This window comes from Phasianus colchicus, chromosome 12 (assembly GCF_987193195.1).
Source record: "Phasianus colchicus chromosome 12, bPhaCol1.hap1.1, whole genome shotgun sequence".
Taxonomy (NCBI): Eukaryota; Metazoa; Chordata; class Aves; order Galliformes; family Phasianidae; genus Phasianus; species Phasianus colchicus.
The window spans coordinates 19003600-19030910 of record NC_143447.1 but is presented as its reverse complement, the minus strand read 5'-3'; the positions used below and the strand labels follow the sequence as shown (position 1 = coordinate 19030910).

At 44.3% G+C, this 27311-nt stretch overlaps 1 long non-coding RNA gene across 1 annotated transcript in view; it reads right to left on the bottom strand.

The window, feature by feature from the left end:
• Positions 1-2476: 2476 nt before the first annotated feature.
• Positions 2477-27311, bottom strand: part of LOC149916312 (uncharacterized) — a 71532-nt gene continuing 46697 nt past the window's right edge. Inside the window, exon 5 of the long non-coding RNA XR_016470498.1 lies at positions 2477-26648. This is a non-coding gene — a long non-coding RNA (uncharacterized LOC149916312). The remainder of the gene's footprint in view (positions 26649-27311) is intronic.

The window sequence follows — 27311 nt, the reverse complement described above, 5'->3', positions numbered from 1 at the left end:
CAATCCAGATGCTTGCCCTCATGCAGCTCCCATTAACAGCAACAGGTAAGCACATGTGAGCACACGTGTGTGCTTTTTCCCTTTCACTCCACAAATGAAAGCAAGCACCTACAATTTTCCTATTTTCTGAAGCTGCTCAGTGACATTTTGAGAGTGCTCAGCTCTCCCTCCAGACATCTGCAAGGGAGGCAATGGGAAAGGATCCCATGCAAATCACTACCTAATCACTACAGTCCACCTTTCCCTCTTTTTGCTGCGAGATCCATTTTTGTTTTGCCTTTCTCTTAACTTGAGTTCCTCTGCCTTAACTACAAAGAGTAAGAACTGCCTGAACGTGGTGAGCATCAGCTCAGTTCACCCAGGAATGCATTTTTGGGAGAAGCAGGAAGGATTGCCTTGTTCTTATCTCAAAGCTGTTACTTCTGACCATAACATATCATTTCACTGTCATCTCATATGCGTGCACGTCCACTGAACACAGTTCAGCTGGACAGGTGCCAGTCCGGTATTAATGCAGACTCCTTGTTAACTGGAGTATTTCACAAACCATGGTGTAAGAGCTAATGAGAAATCAGAATCTGGCGCCATGACTGGAATGAAATCAAACCATGAAGCTCCTTCCCAACCTATTATAAAAATTACAGTGTGGAAAGTGAATTTAATGGCACAGAGCGCTTAATTGTAATATCAGTAAAGACTTTGATCTGGGTGACTCTTGACATCACAGAATGAGGAAACTCCCTTAATGATCTGAAAAACCACACAAACGGTTGGGGAAGGAAACATGTTTCATGCGTATGTATTAAAAAATGTTATTAAGTCAGAGAGAGAATTTTATTTTGGTGGGAGGGGAGGATTGTTTGAAAAGGGATAGGTATCACAAAGGGAAACAGAGGTGAGCTTAAAAAAAAACAAACGACACGGAGGACATTTTTAGTACAATGGAATGACAATGGCTTGGAACAGCTTAGCTGAGGATGAAAATACGTGCATGCCCTTAGCCAGGGTTAAGCGTGGGGTACTGCTCTGTTAGCCCAGAAGATGTGCCTTACTTGGCCTCAGAGCTGCTGCTTCCTCCCTGCCCTCCTTTCTCAGCCAGAGGTCTGAACCCTCTTGCACTGAACAAGAGGTCATACCCTCAGCTGTACTCAGAATGAGTACAGTCTTGCAAGTTCCACTCTTTATATCAAATCTTCTCAATATCTACCTTAATGTCAGAGATGACATTTCATCGAGCCAGATCTCCTGAAAGGAAGAATTTCCTACACCTTCGACAGCTGCCAGAGTTGATCTGCAAGAATTTTTTCATATGCTGATGTGAAAAACAGAACCTTCCCTGACGCCAAGAAGCAGCAGTGTGATATGTGGCTTAGAAGGAGGAAGGGGAAAAAATACATGTATTTGTATAAGTATGAAGAAACAAGTCAGAATGACTCAGGTGATTAGCGACGATCGTTCAAGCAGCCAGCAAGAGAACTGGAATTTAGAGCTACCTGGTTTGCACAGAAATGCTCAGGCTGCCTCAAGTAAGCCTTGAAACCCAACAGCCCGGATGGAAAAAACATCCACATAGTTTTGAAGAATTAAAATTTCAAGGCAGGATCCCATTGGTGGCATCAGGCAAAGGCACACTGGATGGACTTCTGAGGGAGACAAGGCTAGACTAGAGGTCACAAGCCTCCAGAGCCTCTGAAGGATTAACAGTGCCATACCCACAGCATGGGATGCATGTTCTCCTGTGGCAGACCCAGCTAATAGCCTATAAATTACTTTCTGAAAGATTATCTGACCTGACAATTGATACAAACCACAAAAATGGGAAACAACACCTAAAATGTTCACCCAAAGCTCACACAAAACATAAACATTGAAGATGTTTGGATGGGAAAAAAATATTTCTTGGGCACCAAGTCTACCTGGATGTGGTACAAGACAAGTTCAAGTGAAAACTGAACTAGTGACATTTCCTGCCACCTGGACCTGAATGCTTTGGTCCTTTTGAAAAAGCTGTGGGAATCTGGATACTTTGTCTGGGCTGACCAATGCCATGTACCAAAAAATGCAAAGTTTAATGGTGTACCTGCAGCATCATCTTCCAGGCACTGAAATTCTGCTATCAGTCTTTTGGCACATAACACTGGACCCATACAGGTATAAGCCAGACTAAATATTTGGCCTTTGGACTGATGGAAAAGACAGTGCAAAATAGAAATTTCACCCCAACTGTGAGGGTTTTCCAGCAGAGGCATTTAGCTGCGCTGTGCACCGTGCTGTCTCAGGAGCCTGGTCACCAGATCCTTTGCCTTCTGTGCAGAAGTCGCGTGCTGAGCACTCACACAGCTGCTCCGTGTTCCACTGCCTCACGGGCAGCATTTTTCCCCACTTCAGTTGCCTTCACCAATCCTTTTTCTTTGCCTTTCAGACTGGAATTTCTTTGGGGGCAGGCACCTACCAAGGTTGGGACCCCTTTGGTATAGCCATATGCAAACAACACAAGATAAATGCCTCTCTCGCCAAGTACATTAAGTGCAGTGAATTTACTTTTCCCCAGCGGCTGCCCACTGATACAGGAAATCTAATCCTAAATCTCATTAGGTTCTACAAACAATTCCGCCTCTTTCCCCAACAAAGTCACCATCCTGGGCTGCCAAATGTTTATGTTTTATTTCTCAGTTTTCTTCTTCTCCCCAACCCCCCACCCTTGCGATTTTCCTTTTGGTAAATATTTCTACGTTGGAGAAGTCTAGCCAAAAAAGATTTAAAAAAAGAAAGTGAGCAGGAGAGATGGAGTATCAATCATTTACCTTCAGTTCCCCAGGGAAGAGGTGGGGAGAAAGAACAGCAAGGTAAAAAGTTAAAAACGGCAGAACCACAGCAGCGCTCTTTGAAGATCATCCAAATCTATTTCTTCCAGCATTGAGGCCCTTGCAAGTTGTGCCAGGACTTGGGAAAAAAAACACCCATACCTAATTCACTTCCAAAAGTGAATTTTTCAACATCAAGCCAAACTACTCAATGTTAATTTGGTTACTTGGCAAAAAAATAGCAATAATACTAGTACCTGAACTACTGCCATCAGCATCTAAAAGATTCCGACCAGCCCATTTCCCAGTCCAAGAATTACAGCAGATACCCCTGACTATTAAAAAACCAGTTTGTTATTTTAAATATCTGTCACACAGCTAAGAACTGCATCGTGTTGGGAATGTTCTGACACAGTATCTTATACACAAACATGAGATGAGGTAAGAAGACCAGGTCATCACGTGTGGAGTGGGCTGTAAGATTAAGATGCGTCCAGCCTGCAGCATGGGCTACACGATAGGGATAAGGATTGTGAAATAAATCACAAATTCCCCTAAATTCTCCTCTTTTCTGTTCTGAGAGCCCTTCATACTTAGGAAATACTGGGGGATTAACCTATTCTGCAAAGCAGGGAAAAGCCTGCAATTAAGAGGAGCTGGCTGCATACTTGCCCCTTATCTCAGCCCCTCCCATAGGAAGGCCAGTCAGTCTCCATAAAGGAAAACTAACAGAGCAGAAATTTGGCATATATGGGTCTCGTGGACTCGCAGTGACACCGCTATGAACCGACAGCACCAACCAGTGCCTGGGGCCCAGGCTGAAAAGCTTTGTCCGAGCCACGCCGAGGGTCAGGATTGATATAAACACAATGGAATTTTTACTGATTAAGGCCTTTCCTCCCTGCACTGGATATAGGATTTCCTGTACTGAAGTATGTTTGAGTATATTATTTCTATGCCAGGGAGAGGAAAACAGCCATTCAGTGAGAAGAGAAAAACATTGCTCGTAGGATGAGGAAAAGTCACAAAACAAAGAATCCTATCTAGTGGCATAAACAGCTATACAGCAAAAACATTAAAAACCATGGTGCCCTGCCTTGCTACTTACTGGTCATCCTCTTCCCTAACACTTCTTAAGGAAAGAAAACCCCAACCATGGTGAGCTGTGTGACAACCAGGCATTTGTCCCCCAGTCCGCCCAGCTGGAACTGAAAATGCCAACAGTGAAGCAGAACCTCCAACTTTCCAGGCAGACAGGGAGAAACTGCAACAACCATCTTCACAAACACAACCCGGGCTAATAATTAAATGCAATAAATGGGAGATGAGCTCAATCTGCCAGAGAATTAGGAGCGTGACAGTATTCCTTGTTCAGTAACACTGGGAGCACAATAAACCTCCCGGGTGAAGTTCTGCCTAATAAAAATTCCCCTGTGCAGGGCACGTCCTGTCACTCGTGATGTTCTGAAAGAATGAAAGCAGTTTATGGTGCTGGGATGATAAAACAGATCTCCAGGACATCTTTCAGCAGCGCAAGCAAAATAGTGCCGCAACTGTTAGTGATCCTGGTGAAAATAAACACACGGCCTCGGCGACGCTCAGATTGTACCACGAGGCTCTGTGGGTGGTTTGCATAGCATTAAGGGCAACAAGGTTTCTTTTTCAAAGGAGGTTTTGCCATTTGAAAAGAAGTGAAAGAAATATGCATTAGAACAAGTGGTCATTCTAGGAGATGCGTGAACTCAGGACTGACTTCACGGAAAAAGGCATCAATACCTCAGCTGCTCATCAATCACAGAGATCAAACCCTCTCGCTTTGTGCTGCTACAGTCAAGGAAAATACAAATGCCTTCCAAAGGGGCTCCTCTGCTCCAGGCTTTCCCTGCACAGGACGTTCCTCAGCAGGCAGCTCCCAGGTGCTGGTACTGTGCGGAGCGGGCGGACCCGAGGCAATGCGCGCTGCTGGGCGGTGCTGCGGGAGCTGCTGGAATACAGCACTCAGGGAGGCCTTTTCCCAGGGAAGGCTGCAAGAGGCACGGAGACCTCCAAGAACAAAGCACTGTGAAAAAGAAAAACAGCAAGAGGAAAAACAAACAGAGGGCCTGGACAGTTTTCAGAGGGAGATGAGAGTAACCCTTAATGGGACTGCATGTGTGCTGCCAAACGTGGAGTTGTGAGGAGACTGGAAAACCAACGTTGTCTCAGCCCAAAGGGAATATGGGAACTAATTAATCAATATGGCACTGTTGTGCTAGCAGTACATGCAACACAAAACTTTCCTCCTTTGCTGAAAGCAGTATACTCTTGGAAGGACCCTGGAGGAACCCAGCTTCACTGGCACAGAGATGGAATTCAAGAGGAACTGAGTGCCACGCACAGAGGGTTTGGACCCAATGCAAATAACCTTCAGTAGACACCTCTGCTGGTATACACAGAATAGGCTGATCCTGGGTATCATGCATTTTCATCTCCTCCTGAGGTTGGACTTAATGCTGTAGTCAAACCTCCGGGGAGCAGAGAGTTCTGCCTCTCACCATGCTGAACTATGGTTCCAGTCCCACATCTTCACCTCCTGGAATGGAATCTGGGTGCTGGCACTGGGTAGAATGATGCCTCTTACCACTAAAGACACATTTTAGTTTGCATGCACCAACTTGATCTTTCAAATCCTTTCTTAAAAGACATCAGGTTCAGTGGTACTCCAGTAGTTGGTGCCCAGAAGGAGATGTAAATGATCAAAACAGCAAATTTAAGAGTTTATAAAGTCCCAATTGAATACAGAAAGTTAAGCAAAACACTGTCACGAAAACATTTCTGATTCCCATCCAAAAAAGCCTACCATTTATTATGAAGCCTTTAAAATTGACAATGAGGGAATTCTTCACTGTGGTCTCGCCCTCACTTTCACCCTACAAAGTAATGCTGTATGGAGGCAGAGTAAACACTATGTGCTGTATTTTCCTAAATAAAGCAAAGGAAAAAAACAGATCAATGTCTATTCTGCTGCCAGCAGATATGGAGTCAATTAAAAAACTAAAATATACAATAACTTAACTCTTTGCACAGAGCCCCTAACATATCAATACTGTGCACACAAAAGTATTTTCCACAGGAACGTTGGAACACTCTGGGTTGAAGCACACTCTCTGTTTCAGATGTTGAAGGTGAATTTGTTGTTCCAAGACACAAATGAGCATCAGGCAGCCCCAACAGCTCCCAGCCGGGCACTCAAGGTTTCTTCCCTGGGCAGCTCTGTGGAGAATAATCCCCGGGTTTCTCCTTCCCTGGGTCACAGTTCAGGACAGCCTGGAAGGTCGGAGATGCATCTCAAAAACATTTACCTCATCTTTTCATCCGTACCAAACCAAAATCCTGTGACCAGCTCTCCTGAGCATGGAAACATTTCCATGGTGAATCTACTTCCAAAGCCCAGGGCTGGAACCGGCTGCTCTCACACGCTCCATGTGCTGTGTGTTGCCATTCCAGCATCAGAGTCATCCTGCAGGCCTGGCTGGGACCGCCGCTGCTGCGCCCTTCTCCAAGGACAGGACTCCAGGTGCCACATCCCCATGTGTTATCGTTCCATGCTGTTGTGGCCAAGCAAAATTTTTGCTTGCAAATTATGGCTTTTCTCGCCAACTGAGCCCTCACTTAGACAAACTCTCCTGACTTCAGCTTTTTAATTCCCATTAGTATCAGTGTTTTCCTGAGCAAAAAATTTTGTGAAATGGGCAAAGTCCAGGAAACTTTGTTAAAGCAGCTGCACAGCTAATGCCTTACAGCTCTGTTTTCAAAATTCTTTGCAACAGTGTGGCACAAACTGAGACATTCACATGCATAAAAATAACCTTGACATATTTTGCAGCATGAAGATGGCAGCTAGGGCGCACAGCAAAGAAACTATGACTGCTACTGAAGCCAGGCTGATTGTCACCGTGACAGCAAGGACAGGGCACCACAAGAAGCAGGCCATTACCCAGCTGCTCTCCTGTCATGCTGCCTGGGCATGTGCCTCAACAGTTTGGAGCCCACTCTTCATTCAGGAACCTGACAGTGGTGCTGCTCCCAGAGCGGTACCCTGCTCACACCATGGGCACTCTTCCCTCTGTCATCAGGTTTACTTGGTGCCTACGAGCAAAAATTCCTGTGGAAGTAGCCATGGTATTTCTCCAGTCCCAATAAAATCATTCCTCCAACATCACAGAACTTCTTTTTTTACGGTAACTTTTGTTCATCCAGCACCTGGGAAACATTGTGCCTTCAACTCATTGCACTGAGCTGGCAGCAGAGAGCAACCCCATCACACACATCCCAGAGCAGCCACAAGTGTGCCAGGAATGGGCCAAAGCAGTAAACACCTCCACATCAGGTGCCATCCCAGGACATGACATTTCTGAGCACATCGCATGAATCAGGTCCAGATAAAAGCTATTTGCTGCCTTTGTTTGTTACCATGCAGTCAGCCAGAAGTTTCTTGAGTGGCTGGATGAAGGAACTCACCGCTTCTAGGCTCCAGTGGCTGGCTGGATGAACTCACTGCGTTTAGGCTTGAGCTGTTGGATGGAAGAACTCATGGCGTCCAGGCTCCTGAGTGAAGTGCAGCTGGAGGGATGCACTCATGCTCACTGACCCACATAGCTGTACCCCAGGCTCCCACCTGAGCTATGCGCAGTGACCTGGGTCGCAGGTAAGCTCAACCTCCATGTGGCATCTTTCCTCCATCTTTCCTCATTTGTTTTATCAAAAAATCTCACCCACTGAAGAGATTCTAGAATAAAAGAAACAAAAAAGTCTCCACACTCGAGCAGTGGGACTGGCTGCTTCTCCAACGCACAGTGAGCACATTCCTCCCACAGGGCCTACCTATGTGAGGGAAAGCTGCCAGGCAAAACCAGCCCTGAAGAAAACCAGACTTTAGAGTCATTTAACGGAGTCACAGTTTTGCATTCTCTGAGAGTTAAATAGCCAGTAGAAATAATCATAAATTGATCAAGCTGCAGCTTTCTTTTTCCTTTGATACCCATATTTATCTCCATATACATTCACTTTTGTATATGTCTGTGTATACGAAGGACAAGAGCCCATTTCAATTCCATTCAGCATTTTCATGCAACTACTAGACCACATTGTTCCGAAGTACACAAACACACTTTAAAGCAGTCGTAATTCTTTCAGTGATTTTCAGTTCAGAGTAGCTATCGACACAACTATCCCTGGAGCCTACGCTCGTGTTGCTTGATTTGCAAGGTACTATTTCCAGCTAATTATTACTTAGTTACTTTCAGCATTTGGGTTGCAAGCATTTCCAAGCAAATATCTGCTTCTGGTTGAATTGTTTACAGTAATTAAACCTAAATTATCTGTGGAAAGGAGTAGAGGGAAAAGGTTTTTTTGACTTTGTGTCAAAATAGTCACAGCACTTCCTTTGTTTGAGAAGCTTTAGAATCCCTGTGCTTCATGATAGGAAACTGAAACTTGCCTGGGGATGAGACAGGCACATTTTCGTGGCAGGGGCACACTTTTCCCTAGCTTTAAATAAGTCTGCCCAAATGTAGTCAGCAAAGTGCCTGTATCTACAGTGCAGAGACAGTGGCATTTTAATAGATAAAATCTCCACAGCCTCCTTTCTCCCAAACCGTGCTGTTTCCCAGCAGCTCCCACACTGTGGCACATGTGTGCGGCTCCTCCGTGCCAGGCATGCCTTAGGCAGAGATCACTGAGCTGAGCAGGGCACACTGCATCCTTGCTGGCACCAGAGCTCATGCTTGGGCAGCATAGAAAAGGGGGGAGCCTGACCGACACAGGTGCATATAGAAACTGTGAAAAGAGTATTTATTAAGGCTGCAGGGTGAAAAGCAAAGAAATGACACAAATGAGGTTGCCTGCTCAACCTCTGTTTGACCTCTTTGAGTGTGTACATTATGACACAGTCTAATTACAGGATTGTGTGCTATTTTTTCACAGGACCTGCTCATAGGATGGTGTGGCTCCAGGAGGCAGTGAGGCAAATCCTTGTCCAGAGAACCTTTCTGTTGCAGAAGTGGTGAAATGCCCAGAGAACAAAGCAGCGCATTTCATGAAGATGGAGGCTGGCCTTAGCCTCAAACAGATGGCTGATCTAGCACAAGCCATAGAGGTAAACTCTGTATTAAAGTGCCTAATGCCTCCAGTTCAAAACATGCAAAGGTTGGCTGTTTCAGGCTGAATCACTGAAAACAACAGTCCAATGCAATGAGAGGCAACCCTTCAGCACGTCCATAATGACAGACCCCACTGCACCTCTCTGTCCCCAGTAGCACCAGCCCTGCTGCACTGAGCCAGGCATGCATCGCCTCAGCTTCCCCTTGCACACGTATCCTGAAGGGCTTTGGAAGGTGTAAATCTTGCTTTGGAGGTTTGTTTGTTTACTTGTTTTTGAATGGGAAACTGCCAAAATTCAGGAACTGTTTTCTAATTTTAACATTTTATTTTCAGCAGGGGGAAAGCAAATCCCCACAATACAAGTAATTGCTACTCCACCCATACACTGGGTTAGATTTCCCAGTCGGTTTCTCATCTTCCAGGGCTGAAAGGAAAGACTTCCTTTGAGACCTCCATTATGTGAATGCAGTGCATGCACATTCATAGTGTTACAAGCCTCAGCTTACTTGAATGGCTCTGGCATGGCTGTCATGAATCGATATTTAGCTATTCCCCAATATTTATTGTCAACAGCACTGAGATTAGAAGATGTCTGCCTCTTGTTTCAAAACTTAATGGCCCATTGACCGCACTTCCTCTGAAGCACAAACTCCATGTCCCACGACACTAAATCTGTGCCACGCTAATGAAAAGCCCTCTTTATTTCAGGCCTCTATCCAGAATGGAAATGATTTAGGTTACAGTCACTGTGGACTTTAACTCACTAACTCACTATTTCTCTAGTAATTAGAGACGAGGTCCATGGCAATGCCAAATGGTATGCTGACCTAAACATGCCTATCTATTCTGGATACTCTCCTGGAGATTTTCATTTAACACATTTCACATTAGAGCTGAGGTAGGAATGAAAAATTCTTTGGCACAAGTCAGGGACACAGACGAGTGCATTTCTCACTTTTTTGGTCCTTAGCATGGTAATATTTTATTTCATGTTAAAGACACCCAGATGAGACATGACAACAGCGACAAGCAGCAATGTGAGCCCAGCACTACAAAGATTTCCCCTCACCTCCGCCAAGCACAACCCTTTGGGCTTGTTCTGAAGTGTGACTCCGTTACACGCAGAGGTTAGCAATAGCTTTCCTCCTGTTTTTATGTTTGTTATTTTTCTAACCTCTTCGATCTCACTTTGCTGAAACAGAGGAAATGAGGTGAATTGGTCCTAACGGCGGCCAGGAATTGCTGTCCTACCACTGATCTGGGGTTTAAAGGTGCTGTGGGAGTGGAACATTAAATCTCCGGAGCACAAATTTCTTGCGATAACACTAAATCTACCCAGTATTTATTGCTAAGATACAAAGTGTTATGGCAACATGAAGGAAAACATGTTATAAGGTTTTCCTTTAAGGCATGAAGAACCACAGAGCTCTGTATGCTGCTGCCTCCAGTTCAGCACAGACATGGGGATGTTTCAATAACACAACTACACACTCACACGCTCTTCTTCGTTCCTTTGAGAACGCACACATGACATCAGACTTTGGTTTTCAGTACTCATCAGGTGGAGATACAAGCCTGTGATACGGACTGGGGTATTCTGCAGGTTTGCTTCATGCAGTTCCTTGGCTTTGCATTCCATCTCTGTCTCAAACAGAAGCCCAGGAGCACTGCACTGTATGGCTGGGTACAATGGAGCATGGAAGCATAGCTAGAATGTTTTTCCGTAGGTTAACAAGAACTAAAGCCAATGAAAAATGGCAAACGTTTTACGTAAATATGAGGATGGGACTAATACTGCACAGGCTAGTATTTCCAAAACCATCACCTGTTAGAAGTAATCACTAAGTACATAGACACAAATGCATACACAAACACACAGACACAAACAATCCCATGCTTCTTATACAATGTATTTCAACTTAAGATCAGCGTGCTTCTACACAATTTGCAAGTGTCGTCTTTCCTCCACTATGGGTGCATAAACCAATCCTTTCAGTCTTTGCCATTATCCTATTTTTGATAATTATTTATATTGTGTATCTTAAGTGTAAGTATTAATTTACATGAGAAGCAGATGTCTCCCCTTTGCAAACGTCACTGTGGGGAGAGAAGGACTTCCACAGTAGGTGCTTTTAAGATATTTTTAATGACTTTTACTTTACTGTTTTAAAGAAGTTGTTCCTGTATAAGGTAATTTCTCTAATTCCATTGGATTGATATTAATTCGTTGTGCCATTCCTAAAACCATAAAGATTATTTTGTTGAGAAAATCTCATCCCTGTGTCCATTCCTAAACATAACACAATATATTTCAGCAGTTCTCCCACTCCTTTAGATGTTTTTAATACTGGATAAGGAGATTTGCAGGATGTAAGCTTTACAGCCTGTGAAGTTCTCACATCTCCAGGTGGAATTGCTTAACAGTTACAAAAAAAGAAAAATAAAACTTTAAAAGAGAGAGAAGGGAAGAATTGTGGTAAAGTTGCTGCTCCACAAAGGGGAAATCAATAAAACTCCAAGAAGTGTGAGACAGGTGATGTGCTTCTTACTGGTTAAACTCAATGGGAATGAATGCTTCGAGTTTCAGTGATACCTAAAGGCTTTATCAAGTTACTCTGTATAAGAAACAAAGAGTCCCTGCCCCTTTGCAGTGCTGGGATCTCTTTGGGAGGATGATGAGGAACATTCATAAATAATAACATGAAGCTAGGTACATGTGCAAAGATAAATAGCACATACAGACAGCCAGGGCAGAGATTAGCTCATACCAGAAACAGGCATAGCACCCACGGGATTAGGGAAATTTCATGTGGAATCCTTGATCTCAGCTTATAAATAAATCAGGTTCAAGGAACAGGTAGATCCAAACTGACATTCTCAAGCTGGATCTGTTAATTCAGTGCATGCCTACACTGACACTGCAGCATTTGGATGCCAATTATGGACATACTAAATCTTTGAGAGAGAAGAGGGTCTGTGAGTGGAGAGCTTGCTTTCTGTTTTACCAAAGCGCATCCCCCAAAGACCTGATGTGATCCCATCCCACAAGAGGCCTCAGGCCCATTCTTGGAAGCCTTCACCCAATGGGCATGGCAGCACAGTCCAAGTACCAGGAGGACTGAAAGCAACCCCTGCTGCCCTTCAGGCTACCAGCTTTTTTCAAAGCCCAACACCTTCCCCAAACCCGCTGCCTCCAGCACAGCTCCCACTGGCCATGGCCTGGTGCATGTGCCCCTGCCGATCCCCAGACCCTTCCTTACCTCCCAGCACATAGATGGGAGTTTGCAGGGAGGGCAGCATGATGCCAAACCACAGGGTGGGGCGAGGAGAGCATCTGCTCCACTGCTGCAGTGCTTGACAGCATCACTGAGTAATGGCTGTTGTTTCGTGCCTTTGGGTTATCTACACAGCACCCATTGGGAGGGCACAAATGCTGCACAGCACTGGGCTGGTGATCAGTCTTTCTTGTGCTTTAAAGAAATTGAATCAAAATCCAAGAGTAAAAACACAGTTTCTGCTCTTATAAACTGCCAGCTTACGAAATTACACAAGCAAACAGTATTAAAATAAATAAAACCGAAATTGTACAGTTTCTAAGAGCCCATACCATTGTTAATGTCAGTACCAGAGAGTGTTTGCCTTTTGCAGAGTTATAGGAAGGTTTGGTTTGGCTGAACTCTCATTGTCTGGTCAGTTCTCGCTTCCCTAGCAAGAATATGAATGGTTTCTATTTAGAGGAGATTACAGGTAGCCATAAATTATCACCTAGTGTGGGCTGCTCGCTGGCCCAAGCACCTTGCCAGCACCTCTCATCACCAGGAGCCAATGCCTTGCTGGTACAACCTGCCAAGTCGTGGTCCACGTAAACTCAGTTTCTGACATGTGTTATGTTGATCACAGGGAAGCAATGGAGAGACCTAGTTAGGGAAGAATGAGGCATTTTTTCCCCATCTATCATAGGTACTTTTCATATGACTGCATTCCTGCAAGACCACATCATATTTTTGAAAAATATCTTAGCTTCCTTGCTGCCCGTCCCTAAAAATCAGCTATGACCGGGCAGCTCAGATTGTCTGTGTTATCAGCCTCCAGAACTCAGATATTTAAAACAAGCTTAATTATCACCTGCACATTATTGCTAATTGCGGGGCTTTGCCTTCCAGACTCACAGAGATATTGATTACCACATTGGCATTTCTGACTCAAAGAAGTGAGTTGACATAAAATACTGTCATGAGCAGAGATGCACACAAGGTTTTTCCAAAGCGTACACTCAACTAATGCTCTTGGTATAAACCTATTTAAATGCAGTGCATGTGGTATACATGAATACACCGATCTTCTGCAGTGAATTAAGGGAACTACTTTAAAAGCACAGCCTTATTAAGCTTCTTAGAACTCCTGAGTGAACATAAAATCATCCTTGTTTTGCCGCCAAGTGCTACAAAGTTAATTACAGGACAAAAGTCAGACAATGACTTAAAACATGGCAGAGAAAAGAGGTCCAAAGACTGACTTCTAGCCCCAGTTGACAGGAAGTTTTCCCCTAAGCACAAATTTCGTTTTACTTCAGAGGATCCTGCAGACCTCACTCTGTAATGGAGAGTTGATTGAACTGCAAGATGTCGCTTTGCCATAGGAAGCATCAAATAGTTTGGGGATTAAAAAACAGTACCAAGAATCAAAGAATACTTTGTATTCCAGACCTCAGTAACTCAGAAAAAAAAAATTAAAACAAAAAACAGTGACCAAAGCTCCAAGAACCTGATCAGAGGTAATGCAATAATGGATGTACTTGGATGTGCTTGCTGCTTCTGAAGGGTTCTGCCCTTCTGCTTCCTTTACCAAAACAATCAGAAAGATGTAAATGGTTATTTCTAGATTGAAACTGATGTTTGAAATAAATACTGAGATGGAGGGCCATCACTGAAATGATCCTGTCAGAAGACCCACTGATAAACACAGAAATGACAAACACAGCACAGGCACAGGAGGAGCTCGCTGCAAAGAACATTTTCAAGCTACAATGACTCAAAAGTATTTTCAGGAACATTAGGAACTGAAGAAAAGTCCATATGCTCTATTTTTTTCCAATGGCATGAACACGAGCAGTGTATCTCAGCATAAAGCCCTGCACACTAAAAGGATACGGCAGCCAAATTCCACCGTCTACCACAGTGTTAATAATAGTTATTATTACTGAGCTCCCTTCACCATCCTGGGTGGTTCTCAGAAAACAATGGCGCAGTCTCTGCCTTGAAATGGTAATGTTCCACAGAGACATGAAACAACAGGAGCAAAATGGAAGAGGTGGGTGGGGAGGGAGCAGGAGGACAACGGTGGCAGCAATGGGATCACTCGTTCCATCCCGTGACTATCTTGATGCTCCCACTGAGTGATTTAATTAATGACTTAGATGAGGGCATAGAGCAGGAGGGCGCGGCAGAGTGCTTGGGAGCAATAGCCAGGAAGGCAGACAGCCGGGTGAAAGGAAAGCCAGCAGTTCCCAAAGGCTGGAACTGAGGAAATGCGGATGGATTTTGCTTTATGACACAGCCTGTGGTTGAGACACTACAGTGCCTCACTTGCACACGGGTTCTGGGTGTCTGGCAAAGTGAGAGCACACAGGCATCATCAATGCCTCTCTCATTGGTGCAGCTCCTTTATATTGTGAAACCTGCAGCTAAAGACAGCAAGCCCTGAGCCTGACCTACCTTCCTGCTGCCTTCAGCGTCGCTTAGCTCAAAACATCACTTAAGAATGGAGTGCACACAAATGAAAACACAGTGCTCCTTATTACAGATCATCTTTCTGTTCCATATACTGTGTGGTAGTTTCTATCTACAAGCTCATGTGACAGCTGAGGAAGACAGCAAGCTTTATGCAGAGGAAGGTAAATGAGGTCTTGCCTTCCTTGAAAAGATAGTTTGATTTCAAAAGGAAAATCTGTCAAGTTTTCATGGGCAAACACAAATTCTAAAACAAATAAAAACTGTCTATGAAACCTCTCATTCAGGCTGAAAAGGCACTTCTTTATCTGAGGAGATTTTCCTGCCTTGTCATTGTTCACGACCATCACCTGCTGCCCTCCAGTGAAGAAAAGCTCACGTCTCACCCTCCTGAGCAGCATTCCCCATGTGGGCAGGGAACAGCTTGTGCTCCTTCAGAGTGACACTGTCCTCACTGCCCTCCTGCAACCACAGCTCCCCTGGCCGAGCCACCAGGGCCGGGCTGAGCCCATCAAACAAGCACTGTGCCCGGCAGCCCCGCGTGCCCCCGCCCTGACCTCACGCACCACGTTTCACTGAATAAGCAAAGTGATGTCAGGAATCAGGAAGCTTTTTTTTCTGGCTCGGCTTGTTTGTTGGCCTTGTGTACTCCCCAGGTGCAGAGGTGAGCATGAGGTAATCATACCTAGTGAATGTGAGGCTTAGGCTATAGGAAACCAACAGAATTTATGTAATTTTGGCATGCAGCAACTTTCTTCTCTTTAAATTCAGCAGCGAGCAGCAGGCTGCAGAACAGAGAGTGCTCTATGTTATACCCAGATCTTCCTCACTGCACCAGAGCCTCAATCAGGGGAAGGGGCTCTGAGCCCCCACATCCCTCAGGGACTCCCATCTCCCTGGAGATTCCTGGTCTGCAGAGGAAAAAGGAATGGAACTGGAACTCGGTTTATTTGCTGCCAGATTGTCCGCTCTGTCTTAGGGGTACATTTCCCAAAGGATGCTTTGAAGAGAATCAAAAAAAGGATGGTTAGAGATAAGAATTATTATTTAAGTGATTAGCACAGGCTCAAGGGAGAAGAGGAGAGAGGGAATGACCGATCTCTTCTTTATTATATGGCTTCTAATTTGCCTGAGTGATTGAAGGCTTTCTGAGGCAGGAGCTGAATTAACAACAGATCCCCAAGCTAGGCACAGCTCATCTGCAAGTGACAACGTTCCTGAGACAGAAGACTCCCTTCTCCGTGGCATTTGGTTTTGCAAACCCAAGCTGGTAATAATACCCTGCACGGCTCCCACCTAGCTAGGAAGTTAGCTCTGAGCAGATGGTTCAGCTGGATGCTTGCAAAACTTTCCAAACCCATTTTTTTCTATGAGTCTGCAAGCACTGAGCCTTTCAGAGGTGGTGCTAAGGCCACAGCTGCTCCTTGAAGCTGCTTTAATTTACACTTTAATTTACTGCAGTGGAAGTGCTCCTGACTCCTGCTGAACCGCTTCCCTTTTTGACTTATGCTCACGTGCAGAGGACAGAATTTCCTCAAGGCTGGCCCCAAATCACAGACCTGCCAGAGAAGAAGATGACCTTGGATCTGAGTTCTGTGTGAAATTCATCACCCAGAAACACTTCTCCATGATATTTCTTCACAGAGTCATGCAGACAGAAGCAGAAGAGCCCAGTCTTTCAGAGGCTGAAAAAATAAGGGAGAAAAGCAGCATTATTTATGCTGGCACTTTACACACTGACAGTGGAGGTACACTGGCACAGATTTTTTGTCCTGAATTTTATATTTTTCCTACAGAACTTATCCATATTATTGCTTCCCAACCAATAGTAACAGGGGTCTGCAGTCCCATCTGGAATTAAAATGCCATAACAACAACCACAGCAAAAGCTGGCATCTTTTCTGTGCACAGGGTTACAGAACTGGAGGAGGGGCTTTGTGGGATTGCTTGGGGTTTTGATTGCAACAAGTTTCTGTAGATACAGGTTCTCTACCAAGGTCAAAGTTTCAATCCCAGCCTGACTCCTAACTCCCCTCCTTAGCACTCAGCAAAGCCCTTTCAATGAATCAAAGGCCTCAACTTAAAGGAACAGAACGCATTGTTCTCAAGGAAATACATTTCAAAGCTTATTACAGTTATTCATCCTTGTACTCCCAGACAATGAGTCTTAAAAGTCTTTCTAAGTCATTGAGCCACCAGTCCTGTGACCTGATTTCAGAAATGGATTAGGCTCCTCATTCTGTGGCTGCTGTCCCCCGTTCTATGGCATATGTGCCATGTAAGAAGCTGTGAGCTTCTGTATGTACATATTTGCTTGCAGATATTGTATCACCAAGGATTGGAAAGAGGAAAAAAAAAGACAACAAAACAACAGCAAATCCAAACACAAAGCACCACCAAAAGAAACCTGCTTCCTTTAGAAAACAATAGCCATTTAGGACACATTTGGCTACTTGCATTTCCAGGGCAATATTAACACCTACCCCAGGTGAGATAGGTTTTTATGCACTCATTTTGTACCCAGTCATGTGGCCTATCAAAAAGTGTGAAGGCTTAATGATTATGTGTGATAATATTTAACATTAATTTAGCTTTTGCCTCTCTTAGCACCTTCTAAACTTCTCCCTAACCTGTTCAGCCATGGTCAACATCTCTGAAATTCACTGTGGCAGTCCTAAGGACAGTTTACAAAGAATGACCAGAGCTGTGTCACACCCCTAGCCTCTCCCTAGCTGTATGTAGGATATCTGGCTTGTGGAGGAATGGTCTTGTGATAAATGAACTTCTCAAGAATCACTGGAAAGCTTGGGGAAATGTGCATACAGACTTTAAATCAAGCTACTGATTTGCTATATCCACAATTTGCTGAATGTTCAGAATATTTGCCATAGATTTAGAAACCTCTGAAAACCAAGAATGCAAGTACAATGCAAAAGCAAGAAGTCTGCAGGTGCATTTATTAGGTCACTGGTGAGACAGTCATTTTGCCACACGCCTGCTCAAAGCACGAGAAGAGCTGTAACAGCAATCCTGCTGTAGAGGCCAGCCAACAGCTCCACAGTACTGAAGGGCACAGTGCAGTCTGGAAGGCAAAGCTCCACATGCAAGGACCACATGCAAGGTGCTGCGGGCAGGCTGAAGTTACCATGCAGGAAAGCAAGTCGCAGGCAGCCCAGGCATGGCAGGCCCTCCTACCAGAAGGGAAGCCATTCTGGTGAGCATCCCCAGCACGGGGAGCAGGTCTGGATCTGCTGCTGCTGAAGCCTGGGCTTCAGATTGCTGTGGTACCAGAATCTGCAAAGCAGTTGACGAGATTTAGGTGCATAAGTCCCACTAACTTCAGTGGAGAGAAAGGGTTAAATTTCCCCAAGAGTTTAAAAATCTCAGCATAGATGTAGGACTGGCTTCGCCACCACTGCGTGGAACTTGGCAACCGCACGAGAGGACACATCAACACTAAACAACGGTTTGGAACAGGAAGAGAAGATGAATATCTAATCCGACTGAAGCTCCAGAGGAAATATCACGCAGGCTGGCTGGAGCTGGCCCAGCAGCCTCACACTGATGGCCGCAGCCTGATGGAAATTCTCCACGCAGGTCTCTCCCTGCCGCCCGTCAGTGCTGTGCATCAGTCGCTGGATGCATCGCTGCACTTTGGGGAGCCAAGGCCTCGATCTTGCAACTAAAAAGATAGGCTGTATATGTTTTAAAAGCAAAAATCATCCATTAATAGGCCTGGTCGGGGTGTCTGGGAGGAGGTGGCAGCTCAGGCTAATTCTTTTGTTTCTCTTATTCAGTTTGTCAGAGATAAAAGTCTTCCATAACATAAACACTTCCTACTTTGAATACGAGGAGTGGGAGCACTGTGTTGTTTCTTCTAAAGAAAATAAAAGCTAAAGCCTTTCTACCCCAAAGTCCCAAAAGACTCCAGATTTCCCACTTATCTAAGAAAAATGATTTGCACGAACGCAGTTTCCCAACACACGAGCCATAAATCGCCTCCAACTCCTGTGCAAGGACATCCCGAGAACTTCAACACCCGCGAGCTGGGAAGGCAGCCAAAGCCTTACGGAGCGGTGATCGCAGTTCCCACACCAAAGCTGTTACATGTGAAGTCTGTGGTGTCTCAGCGTTCCTCCTGAAGGCTGTTCTCATGCAGATAGAGTAGAAAGTGAAGAAACCTGTCTCTCCCAGCCTATGCCCATGGAAAATAATGCTAATGCACTGAAGCAGGGAAGCTCCCACAAAGTCACTGGTGCAGGGAGTTGATTCCTTTGGGAGAGAAGTTGGCTTTTGAAGTTCCCATGATTCATTTGTTCGCCTGATTCCCTCCTAGGTCTTCATGGGCAAATTGTGACTGCCCTATGCTGCCTTTTACTCCTATAGGCTTTGAGCTGCAGAACACCTTCAGCCTGGCCTTGCTCCATGTTTATGATATTTTCTCTTTTTTTTTCTTTCATTTTAGCCTGGCTTGTTCTTAGCTGAATGTGTTTTCTGATCCAGGTCATTGTCATGAAGAAGAATAACACTGGAGCAAGAAGCATGCAGGATTGGATTTCCCCTTTTTTTAGGGCGGACACTAACTCTGGGATGAAGAGACTGTATCACAACTTTGTCACGTGCTTTTGCAAATTCCTTGTCAACACACCATCACAATCTGCATCTATTCCACTGCTAGTGAAGCTCTCCTAGTGGCACTGCACCCGAGAAACATATCCCAGAGCTGCAGGAGGAAATTCTTCACTCAGAGGCGAAGTTGCTGGCACTGCTGCCCAGAGCTGTGGGTGCCCCTTTCCTGCGGTGCCCGAGGCCGTGGATGGGCCCTGGGCAGCCTGAGCTGGGGGGCAGCCGCCTCTGTCAGGGGTAGGGCTGGATGAAGTGGCCTGTTTCAAACCAGGGTCCTGTACAGTGTTCCAAAAAGAATAAGTTGGCTCACATCATGTTTGATTTAGTCCCAAAATGACCTATCCCAGCAGGGCTTCATAAAGCTTAGGAGGGCACATCCTGTTCTGATCCTGCTGTCAAGGTCCATAAAAAGATCTGCACTTAATAAACCTTTCTTTCACCAAGGACTCAAACCCTGGGACTTCCCTCAGCTTCTCTAAGTGCATATATCATTTTGACCCAAAGGACATTAGTTACGCAGCTTGAATGTCTTCAGCTGCAACGGAGCACACACTTTTCACTACCCTGACGAAGCCAAAGCCATTTTTTGCATAACCCACTTTCTTTTCAAGTCACAAATCCCACTTGGAAGCACTGTGAGTTGCACACTAATTAAAAGCCAGACAAGGATTTCAATAAAAAACACACCTGAAGTTCTGCAAATCTGACGCATCTAAGATGAAATGCAAGAAGTCCAGTCTTGGAAGGACCCTTAATCCTTAGATCCAGTTTTATTTCCAAGATCTGCCACAGGCTTTGGAAATCATTTGTCACAACTGAAGAATTGAGGATATTGCAGTCTAATTCACTTTTAAAGCATTTTCATTGCTACTATTTCATGAAGTTATGCGTAGGATTTACCTTCTTCCCAGGACTTTATCAGCACTTATTCAAGTAATGACAAATCTGATTTGTTACAGGAAAACATTGTGTGTATCTTAACCTCAGAAGTATGTCTTAGGATTGAAGAACACCCATTACCAAGCTTCCAGATCCCTTTATAAAAATGGAGTACATTGCACATGACTTGTTCAATCCTGCTGGATACAGCTTATCCAGCCTGAAATGGGCTCAGCAGGATTTGCAATGAAGTCCTGACTGTTCTGAAGTGAGAGAGACTTCTGTCAGGGACTTCAGGGGAGATGGATTTCATGTCTGGAATTTACTTTTTCTTTAACACACATGCACAGCACCTACAATATGCTCACACACATACTACCAACCAAGCTGGCAATAGCAATGTTTGTAAAGGTTTTGTTGTCTTTAATTGGTATTTGATTATGCATTTTCCACCACTTACCCAGCGGTTTTTATGTTTTTTCCTCAACTCTAGCAGATTCAGCAGAATCAAATCAGTACAACTGGTTGGAATACAGTTACTGCTGCCCTTATTCTGAATCATCTGGGAGTACACTGATCACAGAGGACAAGCAGAGGCTCACCTGGGGACCCAGAGGATGGCACAACCATCAGAAACTCTTCAGCACAAAATCTGAATCTCACCACATAGGAGAGCCCCGAACCTAAGCGGGGATTTCAGGCATTAACTCGCTATAAGTGAAAACATGTGACAATGTACAGCCCACAGGTCTTCTTCCTTGAACTAGAGGATGTTTGACGGACATAACTTTTGCCATGGCTATTCAGTGTTTCTTCACTCTCGGTCAGATGATGGGAGAAATGTTTTGTTGGGTGCCCCTCGTGTCGGATTGCCAAGAATAACGGCGGCCTCTCCTCCAAAAATGGCAGCTGGAGCCCTGTGCAAACAGCACGGCGGGCTCCCCTTGAAGTGACAGCAGGTCCCACCAACATCAAAGGCGACGCGAGGTTTTTATTGAGGGCTGTTTGTTGATTTTTTCTCCAGTGAAGTGATATTACATGGCATTTCCAACCCTCAATCCTATTAAGTGACAGAACTACCTAATAGCACTCATTAAATAACATAACCTGGTGTCAGAAATTCACTGACAGGCTCATGCAATTGAAGTGGTAGATTTATGCCCTAAAACAATGTGGCTTTGGTGTTATTGTTTTTTTTTAAATAAATGTCATTTATTTTAACAGGTGAAAGCATAGGGCCCCAGACAGTTCACAGAAAGGTTATCACCAACGAGTAGAAAAGTAGGTGCCCAAATTTACGTTGCGAGAAGACAGAGCACTGAAAGCAAGTTCATCACCATGCTTCTGGCCCCTGAGCTTAGAGCAGCTCAGTGCTTTGGTGACACCAGCCCACACTACAGCCTGTGTTATATAAGTTATCCACTGCTTTGGGATACACAGCAAACAGATAATAATAATGTTAAGGTCTCAAATACCACCATCTTCCACTGCTCTCAGTCAGCTATTAACTGCACATCTGAAACCTTTAAACCAGTGTATTTATCTTGTGAACTGAATGACAAAGTTTGTTAGTGTTCACAGAAATAAGTTTATTAGTGATTTCTTGCTGGAATTACTGACAGTATTTTTGAGCAACTCCTCTACAAAAGGAAAAGTAATTCACAACATGGGCTAAAGGTCTATAGCCTGTATGCAGAAATCCTCTCAGGGTCTGCCACTGCACACTGAAAATCCACATTTCTCATTACTTCTCTGCTTGCTCTTTCTCATCACCCATGCATCTCGCCAGGTTACTGCCCCACCATCTCTGGAAAGACTGAAGGCCATGACCAACACTGACCAAATTCCCATCTTGTTGATGCCGTGTGCGATTTTTCATTTTTACCCTCAGGAGGATGGCCAAGCAGGCAGACAATTCTTTAGAAAAGTCCTATCTTGTACTCTTTAAAGTCTGAAAAGAAGCAGTGTTGTCTCCAGCAAATGCAGAGGCAGCACAGCTCATGCAGTCCTAAACCACACTGCTGTCAGAACTTCCCAGCCCGCTGCTGGGAATCACTGTGATTTATCATCCATACCATAAAAACAAGATCCATGAAACAACCCCACTTTAAAACTATTAACCCAAGGAGATGGGGTAACTTTCAGCAGAGAGAACAGTGATGTACCCCATGGTCTCACAAGTGATGGCAGCAGAACACCTGAACTGCAGCCGGGTGCCCCAGCCCTGGTCCCATCCTTCACTCCAGCACTGAGGGCCCCAGCAGTTGTCTGACCCTGCAGTGAACTGATTCAGCTCACTAAATTGCTTGAACACTAACAAGGGAGAAGGAGCTAATCAGCTCCCAGGGTAATATGAGCACCAGTGGTGAAGAGAGGGAGGGGAACAAGCTGCAGACTGAGGGAGCAGCAAATTGCAGCGTTCCTCTGGATGGAAATGAGCGGTCACAGAACTCTTAATCCATTTTCACCTCTGTGCCTGCAGAACTCACCCTGCACAGCTGCCTGCCTCCTTGTGCCAGGGGAAACCACACATTCTGTTGTCACGATAGCGACATCGCATATGGGTACCTTCACATCAGGTTAAAATCATAAATGAAATCAAGATGGAGAACACAACCTGCAAAAAGACTGTCCACGTATATCCTTGCACTGGAACACCAGGAGATGTGAACTGTCCCTGCTATAACCCATTTGGAGGTACGCTGCTTAGCAGCCCAAAGCTCTGCCCCACAGCCCTCTCCACCACCACTCCCCATCGCACAGCTGCCCCCTCTGTTTTGCTGGTTCCAGCACCCACCAGCCCGTTGCTCAGCACACTCCAACTCCTTACTGCAAGGAAACCCACGCTCCATTTCCCCCTCCCACCTTGGCTTTGTTCAGGTGCAGTGCCTTGGAACTGCTCACCAGAACAGCACCAGGGAAGTGGAGGGCTGTGCAACCAGACACAGGGAGGAAAGGGAACCCTCCAGTTTCATGGTGCCACAGAATAACTGAGGTGTAAAGGGACCTCTGGAGGTCACCCAGTCCAGTGAGAGTGAATCACTGCCTTGGCTCAGCCATAGCATTGAGGCAAGCAGGGAAAGCAGCCAGCAGCCTTCTGGCTCTGTCATCAGAAACTCAATTCTCACAGTTTTCCAATGACAGTTTTAATTTTTTTTAATGGAATACGAATGTTGTTGCAAAAATTATTCCTTTTTGTACCCTTAAGGAATAAAATGAAACGCTCTTCTTGGAAAACACAATTAGCAGCTAAATCCCTGACTATACCACTCTAAGTAAAGGCAGAATACTCCAAGGAACAGCAAAACAATGCAGCGAATATTTTTGCAGCAGGAAGAATTTGGAGATGTTTGTTTACCATATAGTTTGTTCCTACTTCACAGATCCTAAAGAACCCATATAAAGAACTCTGATTATTAATAGAGTCAGACAACTCAAAATGGTATTTCTAACCTGTTTATAAATGGTCAAAAGGAAATTACAAATACATAAAAAACAAAACCAAGTTTACAGTAAAAGGGCAGGGAGCTAAATTTGTTCTTCCAGTAAGCAATATGTTATATGAAACTGAGCTGAGTACATCTGCCATCATTTTACCTGGAAAAAATCAAAGTGGGGAGAGGAGGAAAGATTTGCAGTTTGCCAGCATTCTGGAAGAGCAAAACAAAAAGGAAAAGCTCCTATAGTGTACAAACCTACATATGGATAAGTAGTTTAAGCAACACATGCAATGATTTTCACAGCATGCCTTGAAAAGATTCGTTAATGTCTTTGGAAATGTGGGAAAGTAATTTATAACACCAAATAAAAAAGTAACAGAGGGCCCAATCCTGTCACCACTGACTCCATCTGGGCAGAGCTGTGCTTTCGGGACCTTCCGGCAGACTTAAAACATTTTTCAACAGCCCAGTTCAGATATTAGCAAGCCCCAGCCTGGCTGGCTCCCACCACATCCCTACTTGCTATTTTATTTCCCTTTCCTCTCCCTCCCTCTGCTTTATTAAAATTTAAAACAAAAATATTTTTTATGTTCTGAGCATTTGTATATTTGGAAACAGTGCCTGCCTTTTCTCCATCTGACAGCTCTGAGCACTGCTAGCCCTCAGCAGCCTGCAAATCAAGAGAGGCACAGCAGCCCACCTCGACGGCATCGCCAGTGCCACCCCAGCGCTGGGAACTTCTGGTTTTCTGTATAACATTGCCATGAAATCCCCCATCTCCCACAGAATCAGGGGGAATTCTCAGAGAGCAAAAGGAATTCATTTTTCAGAGCCCTTTGTGATCGGAAAGACATATTTTCCCCTTGCCACAGTAAGAGAAATGACGAAGATGGGCAACGGATTGAGAGGCTGTGGTAGGGGACCAAGAGCATGCTTAGAACATGGCACATTTTACAATGTGATCCTGCACTAAGGAAAGCCAGCCTCATTCTCATTCCTACCAGCAGTGCAGGCCAGAGTGGCTACTGGAAATACCAAGTCCCTGCATGTGGCACATAAGTTTCCATTATTACCCTGCAGAGCTGTTGCAATTTCACAACACGCTGCTGGTTGGACTAAAGTTGTAATGCATGTCATTTAAAAAGAAAGAAAAAGAAAAAAGCCACTGAAAAAAAAACAAGCAAACAAAGCACTCAATAATAAATGATTCTATATCACGCGCTCTCCCACAAAGTCAGCATTACAGGGCATGTGTGTTGATATCCTCTCTGGATTCCATGTGGAAGAACAGAGCCAGTGATCAGTGTCTGCCCTAGACCTGACTTCCAATCCTCTCTCCAGATACAGGAGATACAGGACCTGAAGTCCCCAGTGAAGAAATCCAGGACCTCTCGTGAAGCTTCCATTGAGACAACCAGACAGCACACACCACCCAGTTGCAGGATATCAGTCAGAGCCTCTCCCAGGCTTTGAAACTACAGAGCCAGCAAGCACGCAGCCTCCACAGCAGACCTACACAGGCAACAAGTCTCTAGCTAAATATTTCATAGCTATCATATGAGACCTCTAGCTTCAGAAGAGGTCCCCCTGTTTTTAACTTTCTTCCTCCACGGTGTGCTTTGGTTCTGATCTAAATGCAGCATTGACTTCCAAGTTCACCTCTATTGCAAGTGCCTCTATCAGAGCCTGGGAGTTCTTCTCCACATTTTTGGACAGTTCATCAAAGCAGTGCAGCCAGCTACATCTGCACGTATTGCCCACAAAGAGTAAAACTTTCTCTGTTCAGTTGCTGAAACAATACAGTAGAAAAGCTCCACCAGGACTTCAGTAGGAAAGTTTATTTCTTGTGCTTTTTATTACCTTGCTGCTATTTCCTAGCCATAAGTTGGAAATGTTAAATTATAAAAAACCCAATATTAACCAACCAATTGAGTTGCCAGTTCTAATTTCGGACAGAAATATAGACAAAGAAATAATCAAAGACTTACCAAAAAAGCAGATGGCTGCAGAGCACTTCTGGCAGTCATGCTACTCGCACATGGGACCACTTGAGTTTAACAAATCGGACAACAGAGAGAGTGTTGAAATGGAAATTGGGGCTCTACTCCATTCAAATTCTTCAAAATGTTTGTTTTGGATTTGTACCTCTACTGCAATTTACAACTCTAGATTAGATATAGCAAGAGTAATATTCTTGACTAGAAGAAAAACAGAATGTTAAGCCATTTGCCAAATCACACAGATTGCCTCCCTGTATACAAATAATATTGATGGATAAATGTTTTCCTAAATAAAACCTAGTGATGAAGGTGTTTTTACTAACACAGCAATACAGTCCTACCAGCAGTTAGAGGACAAGACATTTTCCTGATTCAAACTGAAAAACATCTTCAAACAAGTCCCTTATCCGCACACAAACATGTGCAAGTTCCATCAGCATGAAAAGGAAAACCACAGAAACTTGAGATTTCATGGGAATCTCCATGCAGCACAGACAAGATACTGACACCTCCCACTGGAAGCAAGATTACATCCCAAATCTGCTTGCTCTGAATGCATGCCCTTCAGTGCTAATGAACAAAAGGGCAGTCCTTTCTAACATTTGCCACTTTAGAAACTGTAAGGTCAATCAGGCAGGGCAAATTACTGAAACAATGTAATACTGATGCAAGGACACACAGGTGGTAGATGACACACGAAAAAGGGACAAAAAGACTAATTCCATCAGTCCTGCTGTAAGAAATCAGTTGCTGTAAGTGCTTAACAGAAAAACATGAAGGCTTGTGTCACAAAGATGCCAGTTGCAGCTTAATGTCAATGTACGTCCAACTATGACATCACCTACCACAACCAAAAATTAAGACGAAAGTTCTGCTGGTCTCAAGGACTACTCACTCACCAGGGAGCCAGTGGTTTTATATGCACGCCTTCCTGAAGAATCCAAAAATAACATTTTTCCATAGAGCAGAAATTCTTGTAGTGTTCATGCTTTTCGTTTTGGTAATGTTGCAATCCAAAGTGCCAGCCCTCTGTAATGAGGTAATCCAACAATGTAATTTGTAGTATTTTATCCTGTCAAAATTGATCTTAGTATTTCTATAGCAACTAGATCAAAACAAAAGATGAGGCAGACAGAATAACTCTCTCCTTGCCACCACCCAGAATTTTATATAAATATGTATGTATATATAGAAAGCATTACATACATATGAAGTTAACATTCATGATTCATCATTAAACAACACTAGAAAAACATCACTGGAGAAACAGCAGCACAGTAGGATGACATTTGCTAGCATTTCTTTTTCAAACGTGTAAACTGGCATGAATAAAATATGAAGAAGTAATTGTTAACTACCAAACACCCATAAACAGAGTATGTCTTTCCTGCTAGACCCAGTTAGGGAAAAGTATTATCCATTCCCAGGTGGGATGGATGGAAAGGAATACTGGTTTTCACTGCTGCCATGAGGTAAAGAACATATCTTTTCCTCAGAGAAAATGGTGTTTTCACAATTACCATCACAAATTGATGTTTAAGAACATTTGATTGCCATTTAACGATCTGAGCTTAGTTTTGGAAGCGCTGCATGCAATATTCTTGCAGATGTCTGCCAGCTTATTTTGATGCCTTCATAGGAGCTGAGCTGAGTCCAGACACTGTCATTTCAAAACACCTCAGAAAACATTGC